The sequence below is a fragment of the Solanum dulcamara genome, chromosome 4, assembly GCF_947179165.1.
Source record: "Solanum dulcamara chromosome 4, daSolDulc1.2, whole genome shotgun sequence".
Lineage (NCBI taxonomy): Eukaryota > Viridiplantae > Streptophyta > Magnoliopsida > Solanales > Solanaceae > Solanum > Solanum dulcamara.
In genome coordinates, this window is record NC_077240.1 from 55,842,953 (window position 1) to 55,862,631 (window position 19,679).

General features: G+C 35.7%; 1 long non-coding RNA gene across 1 annotated transcript; it reads right to left on the reverse strand.

The window, feature by feature from the left end:
* Positions 1-415: 415 nt before the first annotated feature.
* On the reverse strand, positions 416-11,632 carry LOC129885023 (uncharacterized). The gene is made up of 5 exons (XR_008766025.1): positions 11,543-11,632; positions 10,330-10,383; positions 9,992-10,074; positions 2,256-2,302; positions 416-790 (listed from the first exon to the last, which is right to left on the reverse strand). It is a non-coding gene; the product is annotated as an uncharacterized LOC129885023 (long non-coding RNA).
* Positions 11,633-19,679: the final 8,047 nt, after the last annotated feature.

Below are 19,679 nucleotides of genomic sequence, written 5' to 3' on the forward strand. Positions count from 1 at the left end.
AGTTTGGATGGCTAAGTGATTGTTGTTACTTTCAAGACAGGCTTGTGACTAGAGGTAGTGGTCCCATGCTTGAATGTAGACCTTGGTAATACATGTTGAGAGGATTGATGGCTCTTGTGAGATGAAGTATAGAGGATTATCGGATTCTTATAAGATTCTAAGGCTTATGCTAAATCAAAGGGGGAGGTTCAATATTAGTTATTGATGTATATCGATAGATAAGACTATATGTATAATTGTAGGTGATGGTTTACATTCTTATATATGTCATGTATGCCTGTTAACTGTGATTGATAGTATTGCATGCATGTATGTGACTAGGAAAGATGTAATGAACTTGATGAAATTTTCATGACCCAAACCCGTGGGCCGCGACTGGGGTCCCACTTGGACCCCCATATCCATATCTATTAGATGTAACGATCAATATAAGAACTATCCATAAGAACCCCAATGGGTCCTAGCATTTTCATACTTGTAGACTCTTTCATTTGTATCTTAACATGAAAGGGCGAGCAAGCCGACAAGGCTGCCTAGTACCTTAATATTTACAATACATCATGTAGGCATAACTGAATAGAACTTACATGTATAACCCATACATATGTCTATAGACCTCTAAGAATATTAATAGTAACATATGGCGGGACAGGGCTCTCGCCGTACCCCTGAATAAATAAATATATATAGGAGGTTTGGTACTACAACTGGGCTCCGAATCAATAGAGTTCCTTCCAAACTGGCTCAGTGGAATCCTAAGCTGGCGGACTCCCAACACCTGTGTTTGTACCTGCGAGCATAATAAGCATCCCCCGGAGAATGGGGGGTTAGTACGACATATGTACTGAGTATATAAGCATAACATAACTGAGATAACAACTGAAACAAGGATGCAGGAAACCAAGTATAATATTTAATAGGGTATTGTACCTGCACCTTACAAAATAAAGTCATGTATACCATTATCACGTATCGTATTCGGCCCACTCGGGGACTCGGTATTACAAATATATCATCTATCATAATAGGCATATATATGCCATTAGCGTTGTGGAACGTACTGCCTTATCCATGTATATAGCAAGCACATGCCGAGGAACAATGTCCCGATCCATATATCGTGTAATAATGCTGAAGAACGATGGCCCAATCCATATATCATATGATAATGTCGAAGTACAACGGCCCGATCTTTATATCGTATGATAATGCCGAGGTACGATGGCCCAATCCTTATATCGTATGATAATGCCGAGGTACGATGGCCCAATCTGTATGCATATATATTATTTAATAGTGCCGAGGAACGACGGCCCGATCCACATATCACATAACAATGCATACACGTGCACGTAAAACTCTATAACATATCAAACATCCCTCAGGTATCACCATAAAGTATGTTCAAGAGCCCCTAGGTATAGGATATTACACATTCCAGCACTATTCCGTCTATAGATGGATCGAGGGTCGTAGTTCAACTACTTTAAGACCCTTATCATTCAAAAGTGAGTACAGGTCATGAGTCACATCCAGAACCTATAAATGAAACTGTCTCTAACTCATATTATACATCTTTTCACTTACATTAAGCCATTTTAAAAAAAGGGAGTGATAGGCTTCATGTGTATTACTTTGTATCACGTAGAAGGCTTACAAGACCATAACTCAAACATTGCGAGAGTTCTAACATCAAGAACTGAATAGGATTAATGAGTCATGCTTGGGGTTCTAAGAATGGAACTATCCACATATTACATATAACAACCACTTATGGCTAAGACATGCCAAGAGAAAAGAAGAGTTAAGCTTTACATACTCATCCCTTCCTAACGTATGGAAGGCTTAAGAAGCCCTAGTTCAATTACTGTAAGAGTTCTATCATCAAGAAGTAAATATGAACCATGAATTACGCTTGGCATATGTGAGTAGATTTACCCTCAAGCTTATATCATTCACTACTTAACTTGAAGACATGCCAAAAGAAAATAAGAGATAAACTTTATGTACTTATGCCAAAGACATGCCAAGAGAAGGAATAAGCTTTACATACACTACTTTTCAGCATATAGAAGACTTGAGGAATGGGAGCTTAACTACTTTAAGAGTCTTAACATTCAAAAGTGAACAAGAATTATGAATCATGAATCATGTTCAGAGCTCATGAATAGAATTACCCCAGACTTCATCCACATATCATTTGTCACTTCAATCTAATACATGCCCAAAAGAAAAGAGAGGCAGGCTTTACATACCTCTTATGGGTTACTCTTTGTCACGTTCGCCTCGTCGTCCTTTGAACCTATTCAACATGGAAGCAATACAAATATCAACAACTCTTGACTTTTCAGTATCTTAAGTTGCACATGAGTATTCATAGAACTCATTTCCTCTCTCGTCTTCTCGACTAGTTCTTTAGTTAGTTAAGGCATTACCGGAAATCGGGCAGCACCTCCTCTATAACATGCCCTATCCGAATTTCCAATAACATCCCTAATCACTACATCCAACCAATAACAACAACCTTCAGCATATATATAAGCAATTCACATCAATATTGCACAATACAAACTCCAAACGACTCGCTCAAAGTTATGATATCCAAAATAGGGTTTCTAGTCTCTATTTTGTAAAACCTTTAACCGTACGAAACAGAGGGTTGTGTGTCTGAAACCAGAAGATCCCAAAACTTTTTTAGAATACTTTTAGTCCCTTCAACACACCACCACACATATGCAGAAGCACCCCACACTCACAATGCCTCATTTCGACTATAATTTAACTATAAAAACTTCAATTTTAGATTGTTTCCAACGTCAAGCATTTCTATGATATTTTCACATTTCCATCCACTTACACAACATATAATACACTTTATACCAACACAATAACCTCTAAATTGAAAGTAAATACCTTACCTTACCCAACATCGGCCAAAACTCGCCAAAACTAGCAAAACGTGAATTTTGGACAGCCTACTATCTTGTATTGTCGCTTAGTTTCGAAGGGGTAATTGAGGGAAATAGGATTTGTTTCCTCAATGAAAGTTATATACATGTGTCTTATGGTCTCATAAAATTTTGAATCACCCCTACATCAATTTTGTACAAAATGAAATGCCAAAAATACCAACAGCAATCCGTGTAGGATTTCTAAAATAAAATCTGGGCAGCACCTCCCCTATACTTTATCACCTATTTTCGAGTAAATAAAAGCAAAACTAGGTTTTCAAGGATAAATTAAAGTTATATACCTATGAAATAGATTTCCAAAACATCTTGAATCACTCGAAACGAAGCTTTACACAAGGAGTTATACTAGTATTACTAACAGTAGTCTTATTTAAAAAATGGGTTTGTTAGCAAGAACAAAAACCTCCTCGTTGCCCCAACAATAAATTTTATGTTGTTAAACATCATTGGTTAACTAAAGAATAACTTAGACACTTAACTTACAGAATGAAATCGGAGGACTTACCTCTTTTTGACAAAATTCGTGACTGCCTCTAGCCTTCTCTCTAGTTTCTCTAAGTTTTCCAAAGTGAAAGATTGAAGAAATGAAACATTTTTAGCATATTACACATGTATATATCCCTCCATTAGAATGTGACATGTGGCAGCCCCCTAGGGGTGACACATGGCAGCGTGAGGTCCATCCCAATTAGGTGAGTCACCTACTTGCTTCAAGTAGGTGCATCACCTGCTTGCTTCAAGTAGGTGCATCGTCTCCTTATTTCTCTTCTGTGGTTTCGTAATCTCGTCTCACTTTAAGAGCCTATTTATTCCTTGCTACTTAAGCTCGACGTGTACTCAAGTAGCTTAGTTACATAAGACGTCTAAGATGGTAGCTTACGCAAGCAAGTTGAGTTCCATGATTTGTTAGTTGGCCTCCAACTCCATTCAAATACTTATAACTCTATTTTCAACCTTCACTATCACGGGGCATCACATCCTCCATTCCTTAGAGTTATTTGGTAATGTGATAGATAATAGGGATAACATAGCGATTTTCAAGAAGCTTAAGAACACGTCTCAAGGTACATAATTATGGGATATAACAGAAATGACTATGGTGATTGCATGCAATGAACTGGATACTTAATTTTGCAAGTTGTGAACTATTCCTTCTTGATTGTGATTATTGGATCGGGTACCAGGCCACTAAATATTTAATTGGTATCACACCAACACATAATTGGATAGGGTAACACTTTAGTATATAATGGATCGAGTTTCACGCTGACATATATTGGATCAGTTACCATATTAGTACAAACTAATAGTTTGGGTATGGGTTCCATGAGAGAACTGTTGTTGACTGAATGTTTGTGATTGAATATGAATTTATGTAAAAGGACTGATGTATTTGAAAATGGCATAATTATATTTGACCAAACCTATCTTATGTAATAATTAATGTGAGAAGACCTAAAGTTTGAATGTTATATATGTTAGTGCAATGTAGTAGAGTCATCTGTTAAACTGTATGTTGCTCCAGGAATGGTAATTAGTAATATGTTCCTACATATGCTTATTTTATCATATTAGGGTGGTTAAATGTGCTCAAGACCCCAGGTGTGGAGGTGCACAAGTAAGAATCAGAATGATCGACATGGGAACGAAGTAACTAGATTAGACCTTGTTAGTCCTGGGTAGTTAGTAAGCTTTGTCATGGTATACTATATCGTCAAGGGCTAGGTTGTGGTAGTGGAAACTTGTATGAAGTATAGTAAGCGGGCTAGCCCGATTTGGGTTGAGGTATAGTCGAAAACTCCTCCATGTATGATAGAAGGGTTAGGACTTGATTTATATTAGAATTGAAAGAAGACAACCTAGAAGGTATAATTACTTGGCTTGAATGACATTAAGGAGGTCCAAATGGGTATGGTAGAATGTTGTGCATAAAGGTTGGGTGGTGTAATTTATTAATTGCATATTTCTTCTTATTAATAGTATATTATGCGGTGGGCATTGGGTTGACTGATGATGCCTACCAATACTTGTTTTTTGTATAGATACTACTCTTCTTATGCCACTTTGCATAGTCTGGTTGCAGAATCAGTGATGTTTTATAGGTGAAGACGAAGATGATTCTCCAACAGCTTCTACTCTCCCTTCCTTATGGTGGGAGTTGTATCATTATTCTATTTTTTATACTGTATCTTTAGAAACTCTTATACTTGTTTAGACTAATATCTTTGGGGGTGTTTGAATGTATTTTGAAATTAAACTTAGAGTTTTGATTCAAAATATTACGACTCCATAATTATATTTGGCTATATTTTATATTTTTGTTAAACTTCCGCATGTATCCTATTTAGGGGATTGAGGGTTCTCCTAACTAGGTGTTAGATTAGGTGCCCACACATTCCAGTGGGTTAGGCCGTGATAGTTGATTTAGTTAAGATTTTACTTATAAGAGGTCTAAGGTTCTAATATACTTATCCATAATTCTTTTTACAATAAATTCTCTACTGATGTCTTGCCTGATAAAAAAGGTTTTAAGAAAATACAACCAACATCAGGGGTCGAACTTGCATCATGGTGGTAAACTTGAATTTTAACCACTAGCACCACAAGGCTCATTATTTTTAAGGTCTCCACATTTAATATTTATACTTTCTTTATAAATATACGTACAAATATACATGCATATTCATATTTTCACCGAGATCATGGGGTCGCATGGAACCCCTTGCATCTACATAAAGCCCCTAGTTGCAAAGTTGTTGGCTGAGTAAAAGGATTTGATGCATCCGGAATTACCTAAAGATTTAACTCCACGGAGGAAAATTGATCACAGGATTGAACTAATTCTTGGGTCAGTGCCACCGGTATAGCATTCTTACCACATGTCTCAACTGGAGTTGACTGAACTTTACAAGAAATAGTCTAAGTTGCTTGATGTTGGAATAATCCATCCTTCGAACGCTCCATTTGGTTCACCCATCATGTTTCAGAAGAAATAAGACACCAATCTTAAGATTTGTGTTGACTACATGGCATTGAGCAAAGGGACTGTAAAGAATAAGTATTATGTGCCACTGACTCAACACTTGCTGGATTGGCTGTCTAAGACTAGTTTTTTTTTCTAAGTTCCATATAAGGTATGGCTATTGGCAATTCACACAATCGAGGAGGATGCCCCGAAGACCACTTGTGTTACTAGATATGGTAGCTATGAATTCCTTTAAATGTTGTTTGTGTTGACTAATGCCCCGCCTACTTTCTGTAACTTAATGAACAATGTACTTTATGAGTATCTTGATGACTTTGTAGTAGTCTACTTAGATTATATACTCATATATAGTAGGACACTAGAAGATCATCTATTGCATTTGAAAAGGTGCAAGAATGACTTAGAGATTACAAACTCTATGTCAAGTTGGAAAAATATGATTTTATTAGCCTTGAAATAAAGTTTTTGGGCCATTTAGTAAGCGAAAACCAAGTGCGTGTGGATCCTAAGAAGGTGCAAGCAATTGGAGAATGGAAGGCACCAAGTGGGGCTAAAGAACTGAGATCATTTCTAGTACTTACAAACTATTATAGAAAATTCAAAGTAGGCTATTCGAAAAAGGATGCCCTATTGACGGATTTTCTCAAGAAGAACATGAAATGGGTTTGGTCAAAATCAAGGGAGAAAGCTTTTAACTCATTGAAAAAGTTTATTTCCTCTGAACCAAGTAGTTGTCTGACTTGGATCTTCCATTCAAGGTGCACATTGATGCCACTAATTATGATATTGGTGGTGTGCTGGTGTAGGGTGAACATCATGTTGCATTTGAGAGAAGAAAATTAAATCCTACAGAACAACGGTAATCTGCTCATGAAAAGGAGATGTTGGCAGTAATCTATTATCTTCAAATCTAGAGGGTGTATCTACTTAAGATGAAGTTTGTTGCCAACACAAACAATATGGCTAATATATAATTCAAAACTCAACAGAAACTAAGTTCGAAGCAAGCTAGATGACAAAAGATATTGGTAGAATATAACTTCATGTGGGTACACAAACCAAGCAAGTAAAACCAAGTGGTGGATGCATTGAGTCGCAAAGAGGTATTTTTTGTTATCTATGCAATTACTAGACTTGAATATGACTTTCTTGATAAGATTAAGTTTAGTGTTACATGTGATTCATTATACGTAAGTTAATGGATCAAGTGAAAGAAGGTACTATTAAACGATATTGGATCGAGGATGATCTTCTTTGTTTCAAGGGGGCGGGAGAATCGTTGTTCCTCAAGGTGATAGGTTGCGAAGGAAAATCCTGAAAGAAACACATGATATTTTTTATACTTGAATCCGGGTGTTAAAAGGATGGTGGCATTGCTGTACCAAAATTATTTCTGGCCAAGGATGGTAAATGACATTGAGGCCTATGTAAAGTCATGTCTAGTGTCAACTGGGCAAGACTGAAAGGAAGAAGGAAGTTGGTTTACTTCAGCCTCTACCTATTGTAGAGCATCTGTGGGCTTCTATATCGATGGATTTTATTAGCGGGTTTCTAAGAGTCAATGATAAGGCATCAAACATGGTTGTGGTTGACAGGTTCTCAAAATACAATATCTTTATTGATGCCTCTACTTTATATTCTTCTAAGATAGCTGTTGAGTTAGTCTGTAAGAATGTTGTGAATTATTTAGGTGTTCCATTGGATATTGTGAGTGATATTGATGCTAGGTTTACCGATCAATTTTGGAATGTTTTGTTCAATATGATGGGTACTGATTTGAATTATTCAACGACAAACAATTGAATTGATGGATAGACTGAAAGGATCTATCATCTTCTTGAAGAATACCTCAGACACTATGGGTAACTACAAGTCAAAGGAATTGGGTTGAGTTACTCGACAGTGTACAGTTTTTCTGTAACCTACACTGGTCTTCTGAAACAGAGAAGAGTCATTTTGATTTGGTGTTGGGCATCCAGCCTAATACACCACTGGAAGTTGCTAAGTCTAATTTACAAGGAAGTTGCCCTACTTCTTATAGGTATGCACAAGAGTTTCTAGATGAGGTGCAATATAGTTTGAGGAAGGCAGCAAAGTGAATAAAGAAGTATGCTGGCAAACATCGGCGTGCTTTGGAATTTCAGGTTGGGAATACGGTGTTGTTAAAACTTAATCTTTAAATTTGGAAGAAATTTAGTAGCGAGAAAATTCATCGTGGACTAATTTCAAAATATGATGGACCTTTTGAAGTTATAGAGAAGGTGAGTGAAGTCTCTTAGCGGTTGAATTTGCTGGAAAGACTAAAGATTCACCCTACATTCTATGTAAAATTTCTGAAGCCTTTTCATGGGGATGTTAAGGATCCAACAAGGTTAGAAACCAAACGTTCTCCTCTTGTTGTGCGGAAGTAGTTTGAGGAATAACTGGAGGAAGATTCTAGATCATAGGACTTTGGTCAATGCAAGAAGAATCAGCGAATAGAGTTTCTGGTTCAATGGAAAGGAAAGAAAATGTGTGATGAAACTTCAAAAAAATATCATCATTGTTGCATTTTGAGGAAAAGATCAAGGCATACTTAGATTCTGCCTCATCGAGCATGATGAGCTCATTTGGTGGGGGAAGTTTGTTAAACCCTCATCTTGATGGTTCGAGTGGCTAGGGATTCGCTTGGAATTTAGATTATGAACCTAGCCAAGTTCCAATGAAATCTATTAAGATAAAGTTCAATTAAGGAAGACTTTGGAATTGTCATGGCTAAGGCATGAAAGGTAAGGTGTAGCTAAGGCATGACAAGGGTTGGGAAAGCTAAGGCAAGGCAAGACTGTGATTATGGCAAGGTCGTGGCTAAACAAGGTCGAGGGCTAAGTGATGGGAAGATGTAAATGGCTTAGGAGACTAGAACACAGTGGCTAGTTGTGTGGAAAAGGAACTGGCAATTGCCAGCTAGGAGCAAAACTGGGTGCCAGATTTGAAGGTTGCCTGCATGTGCCTCACACATGCATGGGTAGTTGGGCAGTTGGGCAGTTTCTAGCCATTTGTGGCTTGTCAACATTTTAGATAAGACTTGTATTTTTGAACTTGAATTTGTCCTATCAGTTGGGGATGTCAACTGACTTAGTTAGACATGTGCCTGGCATGTTAGTGGGTGTTGTCAAGGGCGGCTCAACAGTTGTTATAGGCATTGACTAAGTGTGAAGCTAAATTAAGAGGGAAAAAGAAAAGGGTAGAGTCTAAGTGTGTTAGACTGCCGAAATCGGTTATATCGTCTTGGGTTGACCCCCATTAAAAAAAATCATCATCTATTTTCTTTGATGATTTCTGGTTGTGTTATTTCTCAAGATCGAGTAACATGGGATGGTATAATATACAAGTAAATCATCTAAAAGAAGGAAAAATATATAATGTTCTATCAATTATTTGACTATTGTGAAAGTTAGCATTTAATGAAAAGAATAAACTTGTAATTGGATGAGTCGACTACCAAGACACGTAGATCATTATATATTTGAAAGGATTCAACAAAATTAATTTTCAAATATAAGCAAAATATCCCACCAAACAAAGCTCTTATTTTTATCATAATCCTAGCCCAATGCATATTAAAACAAATTTAGTTAACAAGATTGAAAGTTTCTATCTATACGTAATTTCTTGACTCTAAAATAACTTAGAAAACTATTTGAATTTATCTTATTATGTTGCATTGAAAAAGAAATCTTGAATCCTATAGTGCATAATTCCTCTGACCTAAAAGAGCATACACCAATCATTAAGAATTACTATGAAATTTTCTGGTTCAGGCCTAGCTACATGATAAGAAGAATATATCTTCAAGTTCTTGGTTCAGCCTGCTACACGATAAGAAGAATCTCTCTGACATATAAATGTATATATAAATAAAAAAGTATCTATTGTCTTTATGAAAGGCCAAACATTTTCATAGAAGAAGCAATTGTGTCACACTTCTAAAGGAACTTTAACAAATCGTTAAAATTGGAGGACTGATTAAAATTTGAGAAACACTAATACTTACCCAGTTACAGTTTCTCTGATGTAGACTCATCATTCTTCTTCCATTATAGGGCCTCATCCTTATCTTTTTCCGCAACACCCAAACTGTCAAATATAAGTAAATGATATATATATATATATATATTATAAAAGACACAAATTTCACAATATCTTCAAATTAAGGTATAGAAATGTTCCTGTGAAAAAATAGTGCACATTAAACAAAATTAATAGCTGAAAACACTATGGTAATGTCGCAAAAAAGAGATAAAACTGAAACGTAAATTGTCAGTGGTATCGAATTAGCCATTCCTCTTAACAAAAACTAATATGCTGTGATATATATCAAGAAAATCATACCTCAGCTTTTAAACCACAATCACCATCTTTGCAGGTTCCACCAACAAAGCAGCCCTTATGTTAAAATCAATGAAAAAGAAAATTAATTAATAAATAACAAGAAAATACATGGCCAAGTATCATTTTATTATAACATAAACTACCATATTGTCATGGCAAAGAATTAAACTTAACAAAAGAAAAATACTTCTTAATAATAAATGTTGATTGATAGATGTAACCATGTGAGATAGAAACTAGCAAACAAAATATACAGTGATAATATTTGCATAAAGAAAATCAACCGTAAACAAGAACACTATTGTAATTTAACTACCACATCAATAGTATCTACTTCTTCAATTTCTACGAAATACCCTCAAGTCTTCCTCAAAATAGAAAACTAATTGTCACCTCCATATTCAAACGCAGAAGAGAGAAAGCAAAACGCATAAGTTGGGTGCTTGAGAAAACGAAGGATCAAATGGGTTACCTTGAATACAACTATATAGGAGCTAAATATACGCAATAAAAATTTTCAAGTGGAGTCTAAAAAAGATATGAAATGTATTCAAATCTTAGATAGCATATTTCCGAAAGACATTTAACTCAAATGCAGCAAATCCATCCAAGTGCCAAGCAGAAGAAAATGATATAATGGAAAAATAAAAAAAGACATAAGGTCTTATCATCTTATTTTTTATACCAATTTCTATTTGCTTAATATTCAGCACAGAAATCCAAAAAATCTTTTGTCAAATTCATAGCAAAAGACCACAAAATTCTCCTTTTAAGAGCTTCAAGTACACCCTAAAGAATCAAATCAGAAAGAAAAGTAGAATTTTTCTATCTTGCAAAAATTATAATCAATACAGAATTTGAAGAGATAATTTTTGAAATCCAAAAAGAAATCCTCCAGACACACCCGTGTATTTTACACAAAACAAATTCTTCTCATTTGTTTCTTCTCTGTAATTTTTTAAACTCAAAATTTCAGTCTTTCCTTGTCGATCCTGAAAACAACCAAGAAATGAAGAGAATTGATGAATATTTTTGTATCTTCTGTTAGAAAATAGGAATGAAACAATGTATATTTTTGAAGAAAAATAAATTCATGTAAATGAAAAAAATTAAGCATGAAATAAAAATGAATAATAAGGACAACAACCATGAAATTGGGGAATTTGAACAGAACTCAAACAGGATTAGGAAAAAAATCGAGAGAAACACTAACTTGAAATTGCAACAAGAAGAAAAGTCAAAGAATACTTCAAAGAATGAACAATGGTGAAGAAATTCATATTTCTTGAATTGATGTTTTCAGAATATACATTGTTTAGTAAATTCTTATAGATACTAGGGAACGTGGTTGCGCTTCGCACGAGCATTAAAATATATGTTAGAATTGAGAAAAGTTGATTAATTATATATTCATTAGATTATCCTATCACATTATTATCTTTAAGGTTAACTATAAAGATTGGTTTGACATGATGATATACAATAAACTTATTAAATTTAGCATTGATGGATAATACATTCATAGAATAAGACGAAATATATTTCTAATAAAAAATTCTATCATTTCTATTACATTGAATGGGCATTTGATAATTCATTTTGATGGCCCTACTTACTTTTTGTTGGGATACTAATGAGATTAAAATTAAAATTTAAAGAAAAAGTCTTCTTATCTCTAAATTTTTAGCACATTATTACTACACATTAATAAAATTGATTAAGAAATATAAAGGTGGAAAGTGAAAAAAATACATGAATACATATTAAGATATCTAAAAAAGAAATGTCATTAAAGTGAGAGGTAAAAAGTTTCTTTTTTTTTAATTTTTCACTCGGTGTTCGGAGCCCCGTGTAAATCCGAATCACGCACTGCAGGGCCCATTCGGAAGTGGCGCTCCTAACAAAATGTTTTTCATATCTAGGGCTCGAAGCTGAGACATATGGTTATGGGTGAAACAGTCTCACCATTGCAGCACAACTCATATTGGTGGGAGGTGAAAAGTTGATGAACTGAATAAATAACTTTTGTGCTATTCGAAATAAAATAAATAGATTAATGAAGGAAAAATTGTCAAAAAAAAGGATAAATAATTTTATAGTCCATAAAAAGGTGTCACGTCACCTTTTCTATATCTAATTAAGAATATATATTATAGTGGAAGATAAAAAAATGAGTAATTGAATGTAAAAACTTTTTGAGATATTAAAAACAAAATAAATAATTAAATGAAGGGAACAAAATGGTCAAAGAAAAAAGAGAAAAAAGATAAATATGCATGGAGTGGTACCACATCACCTTGTCTATGTTCCTCTATTATAATATGATAGACCATATCATATATTTTTGGGGGCAACAATATCCAATAGCTATGAGAAATGTATCATAGGTAATATACCTTTTCGACCGTAAAATTTTTTAAAATATTAATTATAATTGGGCAAATAGATATACACATAAACACAATTATGCATCTTTTCATCGTCATTCGCATACTAATAAGAAGAAGAAGAGCAAAGTCAATTGAGTAAAATTTACTAGTTGAGCATTCTAATATGTTGGTTTGTATAGTTTCAGAATTTTTATTTTTGTAGAAATAAAGAGAATTATATATTTTATCAAATATCTTTATTCAAAATGAAGAACTGTAATTATAAAAAAGAATATAATAACATTAATTGAAATCAAAACAATACATTAATATGACCATCTTTCTTGATGAATCTTTCAAAACAATCAAACTTTTTTCTTCATTTTGATGAACTTGCACCAAATTAATATAAACATCATTACGAATGTTTGAAGAATATATCAATGATCTTCTTCAAAGTGAAGGTCATATCGTGACATTATCTTTTACATGTTTTTTCTTTTGATTATTAAGCACATGATTGATGAAAAAAGATGAAGAAAACAAATTTAAAAAGGAGGAAAAAAACTATACTACTAAAAATGAATGAGAAAATGAAAATGTCACGCCCTGAAAGGGTTTCCTAGGTGTGGCCGGCACTCAGAGACTATTTCTTGTCCCCAAGCAAACCATTGGCATGTTTACATAATAATTCAATCAACTCTCCATCAGCGGAAGACTTACTCATCAAGAAAACAGCTTACAGAATAAGGCCAAAAGTCAACAATCTATCTGATCCAATCAACAAGACTAGTATGAATGAAACTAGCCAAAAAGACAATATCAAATCAACAAGTCAACAATCTAGTCTATGAAGCCTCTGTCAATAATCTAAGTGGTGACAATGATAGGTTCATGGCTACCTCAAATCAAATAAAAGTAAAAGTCTAAACTCTAAAGCTAGATTATAAAAGAGTGGCATCCTCCGGTAGCAGAAAGAACTCACCAATCAACTGGATACAAATAGATCCTCAACAATGCACCTGTTGATGATCTCTAGTACCTGTCTCTGCATCATAAAAAGATAAAGGCCCAAATGGATGTCAGTACTTGGAATATACGAGTATGTAATATGGCAGAATGAAACATGCATAGGGTAAAATAATACTAGTTCAAATATCACAATTAGAAAGATAAGGAATTCAATCAGGATGTCATAAGTCTAGAGAAAGAGTAAGGCATATAGACCAATCCAATCCAATCCAATCAGAATACTATCAAGACCTATATGAGAGTTTCTCTTATTTGATAACAATCACTTATGAGTTAGTGACCATACAACAAGCCAGTTTTTGTTGCCACAACCGTCTAGTACTTTGCCAAGGTAAAGGACAAATCATCCAATCAAGCAATCAAGTCCTATCTTTTTAGGACATTAAAATAAAGAGAAACATCTGACTTTAACGGTTTAATCCTTCCATACACTGGCTATTTATTAATTGGGTTTGAATTATTACTTACTCTTACCCAATTCGGTGCTCGATACTCCTACCAAGACTCAATGCTCATAAGACAATCAATACCAATCAACCAATGAACAAGTCTCATATGGACTTTTATCAATTCATCAGTTCTATTCAATCAATCCTTTCAACCAATTATTTATCCAATCATTCCCAATCATTTAAGAGTAGTTGGGATAATCATTTATGTCAAAATTTAGTGGAGACCATCCAGTTGGGTTCAACTATGAAGATATAATGGATTATCAAATTTCATCAAGACTATCATCATGCTCACATCCCAATCACAATCATACATTCACAAGTTCAAATCTCTAGACTCAATCCTTAATAATATTTATCAAAATATCATGAGGGTTTATGAAGTAAATAGTCAAAAATCATTTGATCAAGGATAAATTCATATAAAACATCAATCATGTAATATTATGTACAACAACAACAACTCAGTGAAATCCCATATCGTGGGGTCTGGGAAGGGTAAAGTATACACAGACCTGACTCCTATCAATGTAGGACGGTTGTTTCCGAAAGACCCTCAAGAAACACAATCATGGGGACCCAATTCATTTAAAAATGAATCTATCACAATCATGGGGAACATGGAAGAACAATATCCATGATTTAGTTTATCCGTGCATACCTGGGATGAAGAAAAACAATCAAACTGCAATATTCTGGCTTAAAATTTTTGAATCCTAGCCCTTTCTCCTCCCCTTAGCCTTAGTTTCTTTTGCTAGAAAGTGTAAAAGTGACTTAGGAATATTTATAAAGTATTTTAAGGTCGAAAACGACCTATATTAGTCGTTGTTTAATTATAGGAGTGGTGGAAAAAAGACCAAAATGCCCCTCTTTAAGAATAACATAGAGCAGAAAAATTGGCCTGTGAGGGAGCATGTCCGCGATGCGGACTGGTTCCCTCATAGTGTAATATTTTTGAAAATATTCGATGGTGAAAATTGAACTAAAATAGACCAAGTTCGCGATGCAAACAGGTTGCACACTTCACTAGAAATGCAATCTTGCACTAAAAAATTATCTTTTGATTCGGTTTGCCAAACATTCAACCGAGACAACTTTACCACATGATTTTTTTTCCTGATCAATATTTCAGCCTCGAATTGGCCAAAAGGTAAGGATGATGCATTGCACTAGCATTTTTTAGTTTAGGAGTATTTTGGTAATTTTGTCGAGTGTAACATTATCTCCTCCTTAGAATCATTCATCATCAAATGAAGAACAACTAGAGCTAGACTCGAGGCATGAATGATAATCTCGACTCAATCAAATTGACCAATCAATCAAATCAAATAATCTAGACAATCAACTATTCAGACTCAAGAATAGACAAATCAGTTCAAGTCAAAAGTAGGACACTACCTTCAACATTCTCATCATTGGGCATGAATAAGTGTGGGTATTTAGCTTTCATATCATCCTCAGCTTCCCATGTGTCTTCCTCAACAAATTAATTTCTCCACAGAACTTTGACTGAGGCAATTTCTTTGGTTCTCAATTTGCAAGCCTGACAATCAAGAATTTAACCAAAATCTCTTCATATGACAAACTATCTTTTACTCCAATACTATCAATGAAAACTACCAATGAAGGATCTCCCAAGCACTTCTTCAATATCGAGACATGAAATACCGGATGAATAGCGGCTAACTCAAAAGGTAATTCCAATGCATAAGGGACACTTCCAATCCTCCTCACAATCTGGTAAGGACCAATGTATCGGGGACTAAGCTTTCCCTCTTCCCAAACCTTATAACACCCTTCATGGGTAATACTTTTAAGTAAATCCAATCATTCACCTCAAACTCTAAGTCTCTCCTCCTCACAACGGTGTAAGATTTCTGGCGGCTTTGGGCTGTCTTTAGCCTCTCTCAAATAACCTTCACCTTCTCCATAGCTTGGTGAACAAAATCGGGCACAGTCTACTCACTTTCACCAACTTCAAACCACCCAATCGGTGATCTACATCTCCTCCCATACAAAGTTTCATAGGGAGCCATCTGAACACTTGCATGATAGCTATTGTTATACGCAAACTCAATAAGAGGTAAGTGGTCATCCCAATTCCCTTTGAAGTCAAGTACACAGGTCCTCAACATATCCTTCAATGTCTGAATGGTGTGCTCTACCTGGCCATCTGTGTAGGATGAAAGGTTTTACTAAGATTCACCTTTGAACTCAGTCCTTTCTGAAAGAATCTCCAAAAATAGAAAATGATAGACAAGGGAACCCCATGCAATCTGATAATCTCCCGGATGTACAATCTGGTATAATCCTCCGCAGTGTTAGTAGTCTTAACTACCAAGAAGTGGGTTGATTTAGTCATCCTATCCATAATTACCCAAATCGAATCATGCTTCTTATGGGACCTCGGCAAACCTGTAACAAAGTCCATGTTGATCATCTTCCACTTCCATTCAGGGATCTCAAAGTTCTGAGCTAACCCACATGGCCTTTGATGCTCAACTTTAACCTGTTGACAATTTGAGTACTTGGAAACAAATTCAATAATATCTCTCTTTATTCCACTCTACCAATAGACTTCTCTCAAGTTATGGTATATCTTTGTAGAACCAGGATGAATAGAGTATCTAGAACTATTAACTTTGGCCATAATCCTTTCTCGGACAATCTATTCTGGTACCTCAACACACCATTTCCCCCTTTGGAGAAAACCATCGCCTTCTGTTTATGAACAACTTCTTACAACTGAAGGAGGAAAAAATCTTGGTCTTGCCTCTCTTTAATCTATACCACAAGGGATGATCCTGACCCATTCTGAACATTAACTCATCCTTCATTATTCTTCTCAAGTTGAACTTCCAATCGAGCCAATCTATGCACCTCTTTTGCCAATGTTTTCTTTCCATTATCTATATGGGCAGTGCTACCTATACACAACCTGCTAAGAGCATCGTAACAACATTAGCTTTACTTGGGTGGTGGAGAATGCTCATATCATAATCATTGAGTAACTCTAGCCATCTCTTCTGCCTCAAGTTGATTGGTGAACACATCAACATGTATTCCATACAAATAGTGGCGCCAAATTTTAAGAGAAAACACCACAACTGCGACCCCAAGGTCATGAGTTGGGTAATTTCTCTCATGTAACTTAAGTTATCTAAAAGCATAAGCTATCACTTTTCCCCTCTGCATCAACACACAGCCCAAACCACCTCTAGATGTATCACAATAGGCATAATAGGCATAAAGTCAGTCCATTCTAAGAATTACATCAAAATCAACCATGTCCAACTCAACTAAGTCAGTAATGGTATCCCATTGATAGATTGACATACAATCTCTATAGACCCTCTCAGCTAAGATAGACTCACCAACAGAAATAAACACACTGAAAGTTTCAAGAAGACACTCAGGGATTCTACAAAATCTACTAGCCACATAAGGAGTTACAAATGATAAAGTGGCACCCAGATCCATCAAAACATAACAATCAAGAATAAAGATTTGAATCATACCAGGGATAATATCTAGTGAGTTCTCCTGATCTTGGCGACTACCCATGGCATACAAATGGTTTGAACCCCCACCTACCAGAAGTAGTACTCCTCTGGTTCCCTCAAACTGGTGGTGCTGGTGCAGAAGATTAGGCCTTACTGGCCAACCTTAAACATTCTCTTTGAAAGTAACCCACTTGGACACACTTATAGCACCCATCCCCTCCCTCAAGAAATCCTCTTATGTGAGGTTTACCACATGGTAGCTTATCTCTAGATCCTTGAGCCACACTAGCTTGTAATTGGGAACCTTGGGCTCAGAAATTTTGGGTCCCTCATTCATTTATGATCCTGGGTGAAGGCGCACTAGCAGATGATGGAGCTGGCCTAGATGACCCTGTCTGAAAATGGCTCCTATTCCCATTCCCTCTCTTACCACCCTCATGGCTAGATGTATTAGCCTTTTTGCTCCTAAACTCATCCCTGTCCTACAACTTCTCCTCCTCTGTGTGCAACACATAAGTCATCAACCTACCAATATCCATGTCTCCATCCAGCATTGTTCCTCTTTCTTTTTTCTTTGTCAAATGACCCTGTCCAGCCACATACGAACTCATTATACTCTTTATATTAGCAACCATCTCTGGAGCATATCGAGATAGTTGTGTTAATTTGAGACTATGCTCTTGCATACTCATAGAGCCCTATTTTAAATTCAAAAACTATCTTACATTGGCCTCTCTCAGCTCTCTCGAGAAGAAATGGCCCAAGAAAGCTTCCTTAAATATTTCCTAAGTTAGAACTGGTGCACCCTCTGCTCTATTCTTTCTCCACTAATCAAACCATAGTCTAGCCACCCCTTGAGCTAGTAGGAAACCAACTCAACTCTATCAACGTCAGCGACATGCATCACCTAAAATATTTTCTATAGCTCCTCAATGTAGTTCTCCGGGTTTTCATTGGGTGTAGACCCTATGAACTCAGTTGGGTTTATTCTCAGAAATTCATGAAACTTAGACGTGTCTGGAGCATCCTGTTTACTTTCTCCCTGTCTAGGAACTAGCACTATAATTGCCTAAGCTAAAGTTTGAATGGCCTAGCGAAGCTCATCATTTGTGATGTCAACCTATGAGGGCTACTCTACAGGCACAGCTGGGTTTCCTTGCCCCTCAAGAACTTATTGTACAGGTTGGTTAATAGTTTTCCTGGCTAGGCGTCCTCTGAACCTAGCTTGACCGGTATCTCTTCTTAGAGGCATGATCTGAAGTCAAAACGTGAACATACAAATTAGAAGTGAACTTTCATAAAGTTAAACTCTATCGTACGAACTCAGAATATGAAGAAGTGAAATAATTTCTAATGTCCTACAACTCCCTGCTTATAAAGGTGGTGCACAACACACCCATAAGCAAGACTCTACTAGAATAGCTTCATAGACTCCCTAGGATACTCTGGCTCTGATATTAAGTTTTTCATGGCTCAGGAGGGTACTCTAGGCATGGCTGGCACTCAGAGACTATTGCTAGTCCCTAAGCGAACCACTTGGACTATTCACACAATCATTCAATCAATTCTCTATCAGCAGAAGACTTACTCATCAAGAAATAGCTTATAGAATAAGGCCAAAAGCCAACAATCTATCTATTCCAATCAACAAGACTAGTATGAATGAAACTAGCCAAAAAGACAATATCAAATCACCAAGTCAACAATCTAGTCTATGAAGCCTCTATCAACTATCTAAGTGGTGCCAATGATAGGTCCATGGCTACCTCAAATCAAATAAAAGTAAAAGTCTAAACTTTAAAGCTAGATGATAAAAGACTGGCATCCTCTGAAAGCATGGACAACTTACCAATTAGCTGGATACGAATAGATCCTCAATGATGCACCTGTTGTTGATCTCTAGTACTTATCTCTGCATCATAAAATGATGCAGGCCCAAAATAATGTCAGTACATGGAATATAAGAGTATGTAATATGGCATAATGAAACATGC